Below are 14,654 nucleotides of genomic sequence, written 5' to 3'. Positions count from 1 at the left end.
ACCACTCAACCTGACCAACTCGGCTATGTCCCCGTGCTGCAGTTCTCTGTCTTATCTAGATCATTTGCAATTGAATGGAATAGATCCCTTTTGGACAAAGTGGATTCACCTGCTGCTGCAGTGACCACAGGTGTGATAACATCTAGAATTGGCATCTGGTGCGATCTCTCCGCTTCCACTCCAAAGAAAGTTACCTGTTTATTCCTATCATGCATTGGTTTTTGGGGTTTTCTTTGAGTAATGATGATCTCTTTAGTAGTCTGTTGGCGCCCTCTCCTGGAGGAATAGTTTGCTTGCTCTTGGACATTCTAAAAGAGAGGTCATGATAGACATTGAGCTTCTGAGCTCAATTGGGGACAGTCATGGGTGATGAATGTTTGCAACCTACTGCGAAGCCTCATACCGCAATATAAGGAACGTCAAATACTAAGAAAGGGCGGCCTATGAAAGAATTACTACTTTCAATAAGTACACTTAAACGGCTAATTGGGAATAGAAAAACTGTAAAAAGCCCTCTGAGAAAGCCCCCCTCTAACCTTTGATAGTAAGCTTTTCTGTAGTCTGCCTGTTGATGTATTTTCCGTTTGAACTGTGCACAACATGAAGAGACGGAACACTGGCGGCTTGTCACAATGCCCCCCGATGACATCACAATAGCGCTGCTGCCTAGAAAACAAGCTGCGCAGAAGAAGTTGTTCTTTGGGTGGGAGGGTGGGCTAGTGGAAGGAGGGGGCAATCTCTTTTTTTCCCGGGTGGTAGGGGGATGACAGGAGAAGGGAAGCGGGTGGTGAGAAAGGTACAGAGGGCAGGGTTTGGGGGCTGGGAAGGAAAGGGAAAAGATTAGGGTTTGGGGATGATGAAAGGGCTTTCTACGGGTAAGGATGGCAAAGGGTGGCAGTGACGGAAAGTCAGGCAACCTGTCCTGTCCGTCTTTTTGTATCGTGAATTGGAAAGACTGCAAGGGGGAGGGGAGTTGCTTGCGCCCTAAAGGAGGAGTTATTCAGATTCATTGCAGTGGGCGGCGGCTGCAAAACGCACCATTCTTCTTGTTTTGGCTCTGCAAAGCAGCCTTTTCAAGGGTTGGCTTGGGTGACAAAATGTCTTGTGTAGGCGTGGGTTTGTCTCCCTCTCGCTCTCTCTCCCTAAGATGTGTCCGGCATAGGCCAGGGTGCCACTCGAGGCCCAAACCAATTCTGGTTATCGCTTCTCGGCCTTTTGGCTAAGATCAAGTGTAGTATCTGTTCTTATCAGTTTAATATCTGATACGTCCCCTATCTGGGGACCATATATTAAATGGATTTTTAGAACAGGGAGATGGAAAAAGAGCTTGCTCTGTCCACTCCACGCATTGACCTGGTATTGCAGTACCTCCAGGAACGGTGCACCCCTTCTTAACCCAGTTTCCAAAAGCAGAACTCAATTCACCTGATTCATATTAGCCCGATTTAATGAATTGGAAGAAAGCATACGTCTTCATATGCACCTCAATTTGGCCCATTCACTTTTCACACTTCCTCCTTTTGTTTTTTATCTTTCACACTTTTGACTTTCTTTATTCATCCAAATAGCAAACTCATCACCACTCAACCTGACCAACTCGGCTATGTCCCCGTGCTGCAGTTCTCTGTCTTATCTAGATCATTTGCAATTGAATGGAATAGATCCCTTTTGGACAAAGTGGATTCACCTGCTGCTGCAGTGACCACAGGTGTGATAACATCTAGAATTGGCATCTGGTGCGATCTCTCCGCTTCCACTCCAAAGAAAGTTACCTGTTTATTCCTATCATGCATTGGTTTTTGGGGTTTTCTTTGAGTAATGATGATCTCTTTAGTAGTCTGTTGGCGCCCTCTCCTGGAGGAATAGTTTGCTTGCTCTTGGACATTCTAAAAGAGAGGTCATGATAGACATTGAGCTTCTGAGCTCAATTGGGGACAGTCATGGGTGATGAATGTTTGCAACCTACTGCGAAGCCTCATACCGCAATATAAGGAACGTCAAATACTAAGAAAGGGCGGCCTATGAAAGAATTACTACTTTCAATAAGTACACTTAAACGGCTAATTGGGAATAGAAAAACTGTAAAAAGCCCTCTGAGAAAGCCCCCCTCTAACCTTTGATAGTAAGCTTTTCTGTAGTCTGCCTGTTGATGTATTTTCCGTTTGAACTGTGCACAACATGAAGAGACGGAACACTGGCGGCTTGTCACAATGCCCCCCGATGACATCACAATAGCGCTGCTGCCTAGAAAACAAGCTGCGCAGAAGAAGTTGTTCTTTGGGTGGGAGGGTGGGCTAGTGGAAGGAGGGGGCAATCTCTTTTTTTCCCGGGTGGTAGGGGGATGACAGGAGAAGGGAAGCGGGTGGTGAGAAAGGTACAGAGGGCAGGGTTTGGGGGCTGGGAAGGAAAGGGAAAAGATTAGGGTTTGGGGATGATGAAAGGGCTTTCTACGGGTAAGGATGGCAAAGGGTGGCAGTGACGGAAAGTCAGGCAACCTGTCCTGTCCGTCTTTTTGTATCGTGAATTGGAAAGACTGCAAGGGGGAGGGGAGTTGCTTGCGCCCTAAAGGAGGAGTTATTCAGATTCATTGCAGTGGGCGGCGGCTGCAAAACGCACCATTCTTCTTGTTTTGGCTCTGCAAAGCAGCCTTTTCAAGGGTTGGCTTGGGTGACAAAATGTCTTGTGTAGGCGTGGGTTTGTCTCCCTCTCGCTCTCTCTCCCTAAGATGTGTCCGGCATAGGCCAGGGTGCCACTCGAGGCCCAAACCAATTCTGGTTATCGCTTCTCGGCCTTTTGGCTAAGATCAAGTGTAGTATCTGTTCTTATCAGTTTAATATCTGATACGTCCCCTATCTGGGGACCATATATTAAATGGATTTTTAGAACAGGGAGATGGAAAAAGAGCTTGCTCTGTCCACTCCACGCATTGACCTGGTATTGCAGTACCTCCAGGAACGGTGCACCCCTTCTTAACCCAGTTTCCAAAAGCAGAACTCAATTCACCTGATTCATATTAGCCCGATTTAATGAATTGGAAGAAAGCATACGTCTTCATATGCACCTCAATTTGGCCCATTCACTTTTCACACTTCCTCCTTTTGTTTTTTATCTTTCACACTTTTGACTTTCTTTATTCATCCAAATAGCAAACTCATCACCACTCAACCTGACCAACTCGGCTATGTCCCCGTGCTGCAGTTCTCTGTCTTATCTAGATCATTTGCAATTGAATGGAATAGATCCCTTTTGGACAAAGTGGATTCACCTGCTGCTGCAGTGACCACAGGTGTGATAACATCTAGAATTGGCATCTGGTGCGATCTCTCCGCTTCCACTCCAAAGAAAGTTACCTGTTTATTCCTATCATGCATTGGTTTTTGGGGTTTTCTTTGAGTAATGATGATCTCTTTAGTAGTCTGTTGGCGCCCTCTCCTGGAGGAATAGTTTGCTTGCTCTTGGACATTCTAAAAGAGAGGTCATGATAGACATTGAGCTTCTGAGCTCAATTGGGGACAGTCATGGGTGATGAATGTTTGCAACCTACTGCGAAGCCTCATACCGCAATATAAGGAACGTCAAATACTAAGAAAGGGCGGCCTATGAAAGAATTACTACTTTCAATAAGTACACTTAAACGGCTAATTGGGAATAGAAAAACTGTAAAAAGCCCTCTGAGAAAGCCCCCCTCTAACCTTTGATAGTAAGCTTTTCTGTAGTCTGCCTGTTGATGTATTTTCCGTTTGAACTGTGCACAACATGAAGAGACGGAACACTGGCGGCTTGTCACAATGCCCCCCGATGACATCACAATAGCGCTGCTGCCTAGAAAACAAGCTGCGCAGAAGAAGTTGTTCTTTGGGTGGGAGGGTGGGCTAGTGGAAGGAGGGGGCAATCTCTTTTTTTCCCGGGTGGTAGGGGGATGACAGGAGAAGGGAAGCGGGTGGTGAGAAAGGTACAGAGGGCAGGGTTTGGGGGCTGGGAAGGAAAGGGAAAAGATTAGGGTTTGGGGATGATGAAAGGGCTTTCTACGGGTAAGGATGGCAAAGGGTGGCAGTGACGGAAAGTCAGGCAACCTGTCCTGTCCGTCTTTTTGTATCGTGAATTGGAAAGACTGCAAGGGGGAGGGGAGTTGCTTGCGCCCTAAAGGAGGAGTTATTCAGATTCATTGCAGTGGGCGGCGGCTGCAAAACGCACCATTCTTCTTGTTTTGGCTCTGCAAAGCAGCCTTTTCAAGGGTTGGCTTGGGTGACAAAATGTCTTGTGTAGGCGTGGGTTTGTCTCCCTCTCGCTCTCTCTCCCTAAGATGTGTCCGGCATAGGCCAGGGTGCCACTCGAGGCCCAAACCAATTCTGGTTATCGCTTCTCGGCCTTTTGGCTAAGATCAAGTGTAGTATCTGTTCTTATCAGTTTAATATCTGATACGTCCCCTATCTGGGGACCATATATTAAATGGATTTTTAGAACAGGGAGATGGAAAAAGAGCTTGCTCTGTCCACTCCACGCATTGACCTGGTATTGCAGTACCTCCAGGAACGGTGCACCCCTTCTTAACCCAGTTTCCAAAAGCAGAACTCAATTCACCTGATTCATATTAGCCCGATTTAATGAATTGGAAGAAAGCATACGTCTTCATATGCACCTCAATTTGGCCCATTCACTTTTCACACTTCCTCCTTTTGTTTTTTATCTTTCACACTTTTGACTTTCTTTATTCATCCAAATAGCAAACTCATCACCACTCAACCTGACCAACTCGGCTATGTCCCCGTGCTGCAGTTCTCTGTCTTATCTAGATCATTTGCAATTGAATGGAATAGATCCCTTTTGGACAAAGTGGATTCACCTGCTGCTGCAGTGACCACAGGTGTGATAACATCTAGAATTGGCATCTGGTGCGATCTCTCCGCTTCCACTCCAAAGAAAGTTACCTGTTTATTCCTATCATGCATTGGTTTTTGGGGTTTTCTTTGAGTAATGATGATCTCTTTAGTAGTCTGTTGGCGCCCTCTCCTGGAGGAATAGTTTGCTTGCTCTTGGACATTCTAAAAGAGAGGTCATGATAGACATTGAGCTTCTGAGCTCAATTGGGGACAGTCATGGGTGATGAATGTTTGCAACCTACTGCGAAGCCTCATACCGCAATATAAGGAACGTCAAATACTAAGAAAGGGCGGCCTATGAAAGAATTACTACTTTCAATAAGTACACTTAAACGGCTAATTGGGAATAGAAAAACTGTAAAAAGCCCTCTGAGAAAGCCCCCCTCTAACCTTTGATAGTAAGCTTTTCTGTAGTCTGCCTGTTGATGTATTTTCCGTTTGAACTGTGCACAACATGAAGAGACGGAACACTGGCGGCTTGTCACAATGCCCCCCGATGACATCACAATAGCGCTGCTGCCTAGAAAACAAGCTGCGCAGAAGAAGTTGTTCTTTGGGTGGGAGGGTGGGCTAGTGGAAGGAGGGGGCAATCTCTTTTTTTCCCGGGTGGTAGGGGGATGACAGGAGAAGGGAAGCGGGTGGTGAGAAAGGTACAGAGGGCAGGGTTTGGGGGCTGGGAAGGAAAGGGAAAAGATTAGGGTTTGGGGATGATGAAAGGGCTTTCTACGGGTAAGGATGGCAAAGGGTGGCAGTGACGGAAAGTCAGGCAACCTGTCCTGTCCGTCTTTTTGTATCATGAATTGGAAAGACTGCAAGGGGGAGGGGAGTTGCTTGCGCCCTAAAGGAGGAGTTATTCAGATTCATTGCAGTGGGCGGCGGCTGCAAAACGCACCATTCTTCTTGTTTTGGCTCTGCAAAGCAGCCTTTTCAAGGGTTGGCTTGGGTGACAAAATGTCTTGTGTAGGCGTGGGTTTGTCTCCCTCTCGCTCTCTCTCCCTAAGATGTGTCCGGCATAGGCCAGGGTGCCACTCGAGGCCCAAACCAATTCTGGTTATCGCTTCTCGGCCTTTTGGCTAAGATCAAGTGTAGTATCTGTTCTTATCAGTTTAATATCTGATACGTCCCCTATCTGGGGACCATATATTAAATGGATTTTTAGAACAGGGAGATGGAAAAAGAGCTTGCTCTGTCCACTCCACGCATTGACCTGGTATTGCAGTACCTCCAGGAACGGTGCACCCCTTCTTAACCCAGTTTCCAAAAGCAGAACTCAATTCACCTGATTCATATTAGCCCGATTTAATGAATTGGAAGAAAGCATACGTCTTCATATGCACCTCAATTTGGCCCATTCACTTTTCACACTTCCTCCTTTTGTTTTTTATCTTTCACACTTTTGACTTTCTTTATTCATCCAAATAGCAAACTCATCACCACTCAACCTGACCAACTCGGCTATGTCCCCGTGCTGCAGTTCTCTGTCTTATCTAGATCATTTGCAATTGAATGGAATAGATCCCTTTTGGACAAAGTGGATTCACCTGCTGCTGCAGTGACCACAGGTGTGATAACATCTAGAATTGGCATCTGGTGCGATCTCTCCGCTTCCACTCCAAAGAAAGTTACCTGTTTATTCCTATCATGCATTGGTTTTTGGGGTTTTCTTTGAGTAATGATGATCTCTTTAGTAGTCTGTTGGCGCCCTCTCCTGGAGGAATAGTTTGCTTGCTCTTGGACATTCTAAAAGAGAGGTCATGATAGACATTGAGCTTCTGAGCTCAATTGGGGACAGTCATGGGTGATGAATGTTTGCAACCTACTGCGAAGCCTCATACCGCAATATAAGGAACGTCAAATACTAAGAAAGGGCGGCCTATGAAAGAATTACTACTTTCAATAAGTACACTTAAACGGCTAATTGGGAATAGAAAAACTGTAAAAAGCCCTCTGAGAAAGCCCCCCTCTAACCTTTGATAGTAAGCTTTTCTGTAGTCTGCCTGTTGATGTATTTTCCGTTTGAACTGTGCACAACATGAAGAGACGGAACACTGGCGGCTTGTCACAATGCCCCCCGATGACATCACAATAGCGCTGCTGCCTAGAAAACAAGCTGCGCAGAAGAAGTTGTTCTTTGGGTGGGAGGGTGGGCTAGTGGAAGGAGGGGGCAATCTCTTTTTTTCCCGGGTGGTAGGGGGATGACAGGAGAAGGGAAGCGGGTGGTGAGAAAGGTACAGAGGGCAGGGTTTGGGGGCTGGGAAGGAAAGGGAAAAGATTAGGGTTTGGGGATGATGAAAGGGCTTTCTACGGGTAAGGATGGCAAAGGGTGGCAGTGACGGAAAGTCAGGCAACCTGTCCTGTCCGTCTTTTTGTATCGTGAATTGGAAAGACTGCAAGGGGGAGGGGAGTTGCTTGCGCCCTAAAGGAGGAGTTATTCAGATTCATTGCAGTGGGCGGCGGCTGCAAAACGCACCATTCTTCTTGTTTTGGCTCTGCAAAGCAGCCTTTTCAAGGGTTGGCTTGGGTGACAAAATGTCTTGTGTAGGCGTGGGTTTGTCTCCCTCTCGCTCTCTCTCCCTAAGATGTGTCCGGCATAGGCCAGGGTGCCACTCGAGGCCCAAACCAATTCTGGTTATCGCTTCTCGGCCTTTTGGCTAAGATCAAGTGTAGTATCTGTTCTTATCAGTTTAATATCTGATACGTCCCCTATCTGGGGACCATATATTAAATGGATTTTTAGAACAGGGAGATGGAAAAAGAGCTTGCTCTGTCCACTCCACGCATTGACCTGGTATTGCAGTACCTCCAGGAACGGTGCACCCCTTCTTAACCCAGTTTCCAAAAGCAGAACTCAATTCACCTGATTCATATTAGCCCGATTTAATGAATTGGAAGAAAGCATACGTCTTCATATGCACCTCAATTTGGCCCATTCACTTTTCACACTTCCTCCTTTTGTTTTTTATCTTTCACACTTTTGACTTTCTTTATTCATCCAAATAGCAAACTCATCACCACTCAACCTGACCAACTCGGCTATGTCCCCGTGCTGCAGTTCTCTGTCTTATCTAGATCATTTGCAATTGAATGGAATAGATCCCTTTTGGACAAAGTGGATTCACCTGCTGCTGCAGTGACCACAGGTGTGATAACATCTAGAATTGGCATCTGGTGCGATCTCTCCGCTTCCACTCCAAAGAAAGTTACCTGTTTATTCCTATCATGCATTGGTTTTTGGGGTTTTCTTTGAGTAATGATGATCTCTTTAGTAGTCTGTTGGCGCCCTCTCCTGGAGGAATAGTTTGCTTGCTCTTGGACATTCTAAAAGAGAGGTCATGATAGACATTGAGCTTCTGAGCTCAATTGGGGACAGTCATGGGTGATGAATGTTTGCAACCTACTGCGAAGCCTCATACCGCAATATAAGGAACGTCAAATACTAAGAAAGGGCGGCCTATGAAAGAATTACTACTTTCAATAAGTACACTTAAACGGCTAATTGGGAATAGAAAAACTGTAAAAAGCCCTCTGAGAAAGCCCCCCTCTAACCTTTGATAGTAAGCTTTTCTGTAGTCTGCCTGTTGATGTATTTTCCGTTTGAACTGTGCACAACATGAAGAGACGGAACACTGGCGGCTTGTCACAATGCCCCCCGATGACATCACAATAGCGCTGCTGCCTAGAAAACAAGCTGCGCAGAAGAAGTTGTTCTTTGGGTGGGAGGGTGGGCTAGTGGAAGGAGGGGGCAATCTCTTTTTTTCCCGGGTGGTAGGGGGATGACAGGAGAAGGGAAGCGGGTGGTGAGAAAGGTACAGAGGGCAGGGTTTGGGGGCTGGGAAGGAAAGGGAAAAGATTAGGGTTTGGGGATGATGAAAGGGCTTTCTACGGGTAAGGATGGCAAAGGGTGGCAGTGACGGAAAGTCAGGCAACCTGTCCTGTCCGTCTTTTTGTATCGTGAATTGGAAAGACTGCAAGGGGGAGGGGAGTTGCTTGCGCCCTAAAGGAGGAGTTATTCAGATTCATTGCAGTGGGCGGCGGCTGCAAAACGCACCATTCTTCTTGTTTTGGCTCTGCAAAGCAGCCTTTTCAAGGGTTGGCTTGGGTGACAAAATGTCTTGTGTAGGCGTGGGTTTGTCTCCCTCTCGCTCTCTCTCCCTAAGATGTGTCCGGCATAGGCCAGGGTGCCACTCGAGGCCCAAACCAATTCTGGTTATCGCTTCTCGGCCTTTTGGCTAAGATCAAGTGTAGTATCTGTTCTTATCAGTTTAATATCTGATACGTCCCCTATCTGGGGACCATATATTAAATGGATTTTTAGAACAGGGAGATGGAAAAAGAGCTTGCTCTGTCCACTCCACGCATTGACCTGGTATTGCAGTACCTCCAGGAACGGTGCACCCCTTCTTAACCCAGTTTCCAAAAGCAGAACTCAATTCACCTGATTCATATTAGCCCGATTTAATGAATTGGAAGAAAGCATACGTCTTCATATGCACCTCAATTTGGCCCATTCACTTTTCACACTTCCTCCTTTTGTTTTTTATCTTTCACACTTTTGACTTTCTTTATTCATCCAAATAGCAAACTCATCACCACTCAACCTGACCAACTCGGCTATGTCCCCGTGCTGCAGTTCTCTGTCTTATCTAGATCATTTGCAATTGAATGGAATAGATCCCTTTTGGACAAAGTGGATTCACCTGCTGCTGCAGTGACCACAGGTGTGATAACATCTAGAATTGGCATCTGGTGCGATCTCTCCGCTTCCACTCCAAAGAAAGTTACCTGTTTATTCCTATCATGCATTGGTTTTTGGGGTTTTCTTTGAGTAATGATGATCTCTTTAGTAGTCTGTTGGCGCCCTCTCCTGGAGGAATAGTTTGCTTGCTCTTGGACATTCTAAAAGAGAGGTCATGATAGACATTGAGCTTCTGAGCTCAATTGGGGACAGTCATGGGTGATGAATGTTTGCAACCTACTGCGAAGCCTCATACCGCAATATAAGGAACGTCAAATACTAAGAAAGGGCGGCCTATGAAAGAATTACTACTTTCAATAAGTACACTTAAACGGCTAATTGGGAATAGAAAAACTGTAAAAAGCCCTCTGAGAAAGCCCCCCTCTAACCTTTGATAGTAAGCTTTTCTGTAGTCTGCCTGTTGATGTATTTTCCGTTTGAACTGTGCACAACATGAAGAGACGGAACACTGGCGGCTTGTCACAATGCCCCCCGATGACATCACAATAGCGCTGCTGCCTAGAAAACAAGCTGCGCAGAAGAAGTTGTTCTTTGGGTGGGAGGGTGGGCTAGTGGAAGGAGGGGGCAATCTCTTTTTTTCCCGGGTGGTAGGGGGATGACAGGAGAAGGGAAGCGGGTGGTGAGAAAGGTACAGAGGGCAGGGTTTGGGGGCTGGGAAGGAAAGGGAAAAGATTAGGGTTTGGGGATGATGAAAGGGCTTTCTACGGGTAAGGATGGCAAAGGGTGGCAGTGACGGAAAGTCAGGCAACCTGTCCTGTCCGTCTTTTTGTATCGTGAATTGGAAAGACTGCAAGGGGGAGGGGAGTTGCTTGCGCCCTAAAGGAGGAGTTATTCAGATTCATTGCAGTGGGCGGCGGCTGCAAAACGCACCATTCTTCTTGTTTTGGCTCTGCAAAGCAGCCTTTTCAAGGGTTGGCTTGGGTGACAAAATGTCTTGTGTAGGCGTGGGTTTGTCTCCCTCTCGCTCTCTCTCCCTAAGATGTGTCCGGCATAGGCCAGGGTGCCACTCGAGGCCCAAACCAATTCTGGTTATCGCTTCTCGGCCTTTTGGCTAAGATCAAGTGTAGTATCGTTCGAAAAGGTGGTTTAAGGCTCCGGCCACCTTAGTACAATGATGCAATGCACACTGGAAGGTTGCGCTTGTTAGTACTTTGGGAGGATAGTATATCCATCTAGAGGAAACCATGGCCCTACCAGGATTGAGGCTATTAGACTGAGTAAGTGTGGGGGTTATGGTGCAATGTGCCCCAGGAATGGACACCCTGGAGGGAGTCTGAACTTGCTAGGTTGGGACCCTGGTAAGCCTCAGACTCTGTCGCACGCCGCGCCTTGCCTATTCATACTTTCCAAGCATATTGCCCTATCCTGGCCTTCTGGCTAAGAAGGGAAATTTTTATAATCCCGGTCGGAGGTCCGGTCAGCTTTGGGCTGAGAAACCAACACCCGGTTGGAGGTCCGGGTCAGCTTTGGCTGAGAAACCAACACCCGGTTGGAGGTCCGGTTAGCCTTGGGCTGAGAAACCAACACCCGGTTGGAGGTCCGGTCAGCCTTGGGCTGAGAAACCAACACCCGGTTGGAGGTCCGGTCAGCCTTGGGCTGAGAAACCAACACCGGTTGACGGTCCGGGCAGTCTCGGCTGCGAAACCAACGACTAGTAGCTCCCTACTCCACTTGGGTAAGATGCCTCGGTGGACGCTGGGAGCAACAACAAGGCTCAACCAGGCTTCGGCTTGGGGGAGCACCGAAGATCCCTGACCCTCGCTGTGGCCTTCTGGCTCGGAGGGACGGGGTTGATTTTTGGGGATCCTCTTCTCACGGAGGGGTCCACATGAATCCTAGCCTTTGCACTGTTTTTGGTGTGACTTCGGTCATGCATTTTTGCGGTGCTTTGGAAAGCTTCATTAAATCAAAAATCTGTTCTTATCAGTTTAATATCTGATACGTCCCCTATCTGGGGACCATATATTAAATGGATTTTTAGAACAGGGAGATGGAAAAAGAGCTTGCTCTGTCCACTCCACGCATTGACCTGGTATTGCAGTACCTCCAGGAACGGTGCACCCCTTCTTAACCCAGTTTCCAAAAGCAGAACTCAATTCACCTGATTCATATTAGCCCGATTTAATGAATTGGAAGAAAGCATACGTCTTCATATGCACCTCAATTTGGCCCATTCACTTTTCACACTTCCTCCTTTTGTTTTTTATCTTTCACACTTTTGACTTTCTTTATTCATCCAAATAGCAAACTCATCACCACTCAACCTGACCAACTCGGCTATGTCCCCGTGCTGCAGTTCTCTGTCTTATCTAGATCATTTGCAATTGAATGGAATAGATCCCTTTTGGACAAAGTGGATTCACCTGCTGCTGCAGTGACCACAGGTGTGATAACATCTAGAATTGGCATCTGGTGCGATCTCTCCGCTTCCACTCCAAAGAAAGTTACCTGTTTATTCCTATCATGCATTGGTTTTTGGGGTTTTCTTTGAGTAATGATGATCTCTTTAGTAGTCTGTTGGCGCCCTCTCCTGGAGGAATAGTTTGCTTGCTCTTGGACATTCTAAAAGAGAGGTCATGATAGACATTGAGCTTCTGAGCTCAATTGGGGACAGTCATGGGTGATGAATGTTTGCAACCTACTGCGAAGCCTCATACCGCAATATAAGGAACGTCAAATACTAAGAAAGGGCGGCCTATGAAAGAATTACTACTTTCAATAAGTACACTTAAACGGCTAATTGGGAATAGAAAAACTGTAAAAAGCCCTCTGAGAAAGCCCCCCTCTAACCTTTGATAGTAAGCTTTTCTGTAGTCTGCCTGTTGATGTATTTTCCGTTTGAACTGTGCACAACATGAAGAGACGGAACACTGGCGGCTTGTCACAATGCCCCCCGATGACATCACAATAGCGCTGCTGCCTAGAAAACAAGCTGCGCAGAAGAAGTTGTTCTTTGGGTGGGAGGGTGGGCTAGTGGAAGGAGGGGGCAATCTCTTTTTTTCCCGGGTGGTAGGGGGATGACAGGAGAAGGGAAGCGGGTGGTGAGAAAGGTACAGAGGGCAGGGTTTGGGGGCTGGGAAGGAAAGGGAAAAGATTAGGGTTTGGGGATGATGAAAGGGCTTTCTACGGGTAAGGATGGCAAAGGGTGGCAGTGACGGAAAGTCAGGCAACCTGTCCTGTCCGTCTTTTTGTATCGTGAATTGGAAAGACTGCAAGGGGGAGGGGAGTTGCTTGCGCCCTAAAGGAGGAGTTATTCAGATTCATTGCAGTGGGCGGCGGCTGCAAAACGCACCATTCTTCTTGTTTTGGCTCTGCAAAGCAGCCTTTTCAAGGGTTGGCTTGGGTGACAAAATGTCTTGTGTAGGCGTGGGTTTGTCTCCCTCTCGCTCTCTCTCCCTAAGATGTGTCCGGCATAGGCCAGGGTGCCACTCGAGGCCCAAACCAATTCTGGTTATCGCTTCTCGGCCTTTTGGCTAAGATCAAGTGTAGTATCTGTTCTTATCAGTTTAATATCTGATACGTCCCCTATCTGGGGACCATATATTAAATGGATTTTTAGAACAGGGAGATGGAAAAAGAGCTTGCTCTGTCCACTCCACGCATTGACCTGGTATTGCAGTACCTCCAGGAACGGTGCACCCCTTCTTAACCCAGTTTCCAAAAGCAGAACTCAATTCACCTGATTCATATTAGCCCGATTTAATGAATTGGAAGAAAGCATACGTCTTCATATGCACCTCAATTTGGCCCATTCACTTTTCACACTTCCTCCTTTTGTTTTTTATCTTTCACACTTTTGACTTTCTTTATTCATCCAAATAGCAAACTCATCACCACTCAACCTGACCAACTCGGCTATGTCCCCGTGCTGCAGTTCTCTGTCTTATCTAGATCATTTGCAATTGAATGGAATAGATCCCTTTTGGACAAAGTGGATTCACCTGCTGCTGCAGTGACCACAGGTGTGATAACATCTAGAATTGGCATCTGGTGCGATCTCTCCGCTTCCACTCCAAAGAAAGTTACCTGTTTATTCCTATCATGCATTGGTTTTTGGGGTTTTCTTTGAGTAATGATGATCTCTTTAGTAGTCTGTTGGCGCCCTCTCCTGGAGGAATAGTTTGCTTGCTCTTGGACATTCTAAAAGAGAGGTCATGATAGACATTGAGCTTCTGAGCTCAATTGGGGACAGTCATGGGTGATGAATGTTTGCAACCTACTGCGAAGCCTCATACCGCAATATAAGGAACGTCAAATACTAAGAAAGGGCGGCCTATGAAAGAATTACTACTTTCAATAAGTACACTTAAACGGCTAATTGGGAATAGAAAAACTGTAAAAAGCCCTCTGAGAAAGCCCCCCTCTAACCTTTGATAGTAAGCTTTTCTGTAGTCTGCCTGTTGATGTATTTTCCGTTTGAACTGTGCACAACATGAAGAGACGGAACACTGGCGGCTTGTCACAATGCCCCCCGATGACATCACAATAGCGCTGCTGCCTAGAAAACAAGCTGCGCAGAAGAAGTTGTTCTTTGGGTGGGAGGGTGGGCTAGTGGAAGGAGGGGGCAATCTCTTTTTTTCCCGGGTGGTAGGGGGATGACAGGAGAAGGGAAGCGGGTGGTGAGAAAGGTACAGAGGGCAGGGTTTGGGGGCTGGGAAGGAAAGGGAAAAGATTAGGGTTTGGGGATGATGAAAGGGCTTTCTACGGGTAAGGATGGCAAAGGGTGGCAGTGACGGAAAGTCAGGCAACCTGTCCTGTCCGTCTTTTTGTATCGTGAATTGGAAAGACTGCAAGGGGGAGGGGAGTTGCTTGCGCCCTAAAGGAGGAGTTATTCAGATTCATTGCAGTGGGCGGCGGCTGCAAAACGCACCATTCTTCTTGTTTTGGCTCTGCAAAGCAGCCTTTTCAAGGGTTGGCTTGGGTGACAAAATGTCTTGTGTAGGCGTGGGTTTGTCTCCCTCTCGCTCTCTCTCCCTAAGATGTGTCCGGCATAGGCCAGGGTGCCACTCGAGGCCCAA

The 14,654-nt window shown here is 46.9% G+C and overlaps 8 non-coding genes and 1 pseudogene across 8 annotated transcripts; all 9 read left to right on the top strand.

Annotated features, from left to right (window-relative positions):
* The first annotated feature begins 1,199 nt into the window (after positions 1–1,199).
* Positions 1,200–1,390, top strand: LOC142286457 (U2 spliceosomal RNA). The gene has a single exon (XR_012747617.1). It is a non-coding gene; the product is annotated as a U2 spliceosomal RNA (small nuclear RNA).
* Positions 1,391–2,777: 1,387 nt separating this feature from the next.
* Positions 2,778–2,968, top strand: LOC142286456 (U2 spliceosomal RNA). Its single transcript, XR_012747616.1, has one exon. It is a non-coding gene; the product is annotated as a U2 spliceosomal RNA (small nuclear RNA).
* A 1,387-nt stretch (positions 2,969–4,355) lies between these two features.
* LOC142286455 (U2 spliceosomal RNA) lies at positions 4,356–4,546 on the top strand. Its single transcript, XR_012747615.1, has one exon. It is a non-coding gene; the product is annotated as a U2 spliceosomal RNA (small nuclear RNA).
* A 1,387-nt stretch (positions 4,547–5,933) lies between these two features.
* LOC142286454 (U2 spliceosomal RNA) lies at positions 5,934–6,124 on the top strand. The gene has a single exon (XR_012747614.1). It is a non-coding gene; the product is annotated as a U2 spliceosomal RNA (small nuclear RNA).
* Positions 6,125–7,511: 1,387 nt separating this feature from the next.
* LOC142286453 (U2 spliceosomal RNA) lies at positions 7,512–7,702 on the top strand. Its single transcript, XR_012747613.1, has one exon. It is a non-coding gene; the product is annotated as a U2 spliceosomal RNA (small nuclear RNA).
* A 1,387-nt stretch (positions 7,703–9,089) lies between these two features.
* Positions 9,090–9,280, top strand: LOC142286452 (U2 spliceosomal RNA). The gene has a single exon (XR_012747612.1). It is a non-coding gene; the product is annotated as a U2 spliceosomal RNA (small nuclear RNA).
* Positions 9,281–10,667: 1,387 nt separating this feature from the next.
* LOC142286443 (U2 spliceosomal RNA) lies at positions 10,668–10,809 on the top strand (annotated as a pseudogene).
* Positions 10,810–11,506: 697 nt separating this feature from the next.
* On the top strand, positions 11,507–11,702 carry LOC142286435 (U2 spliceosomal RNA). Its single transcript, XR_012747602.1, has one exon. It is a non-coding gene; the product is annotated as a U2 spliceosomal RNA (small nuclear RNA).
* A 1,387-nt stretch (positions 11,703–13,089) lies between these two features.
* Positions 13,090–13,280, top strand: LOC142286450 (U2 spliceosomal RNA). The gene has a single exon (XR_012747610.1). It is a non-coding gene; the product is annotated as a U2 spliceosomal RNA (small nuclear RNA).
* Positions 13,281–14,654: the final 1,374 nt, after the last annotated feature.

Source organism: Anomaloglossus baeobatrachus, unplaced genomic scaffold, assembly GCF_048569485.1.
Source record: "Anomaloglossus baeobatrachus isolate aAnoBae1 unplaced genomic scaffold, aAnoBae1.hap1 Scaffold_658, whole genome shotgun sequence".
NCBI classification, from domain to species: domain Eukaryota; kingdom Metazoa; phylum Chordata; class Amphibia; order Anura; family Aromobatidae; genus Anomaloglossus; species Anomaloglossus baeobatrachus.
Note: the sequence above shows the minus strand (reverse complement) of the source record. Positions and strands in the feature narration are given on the sequence as shown.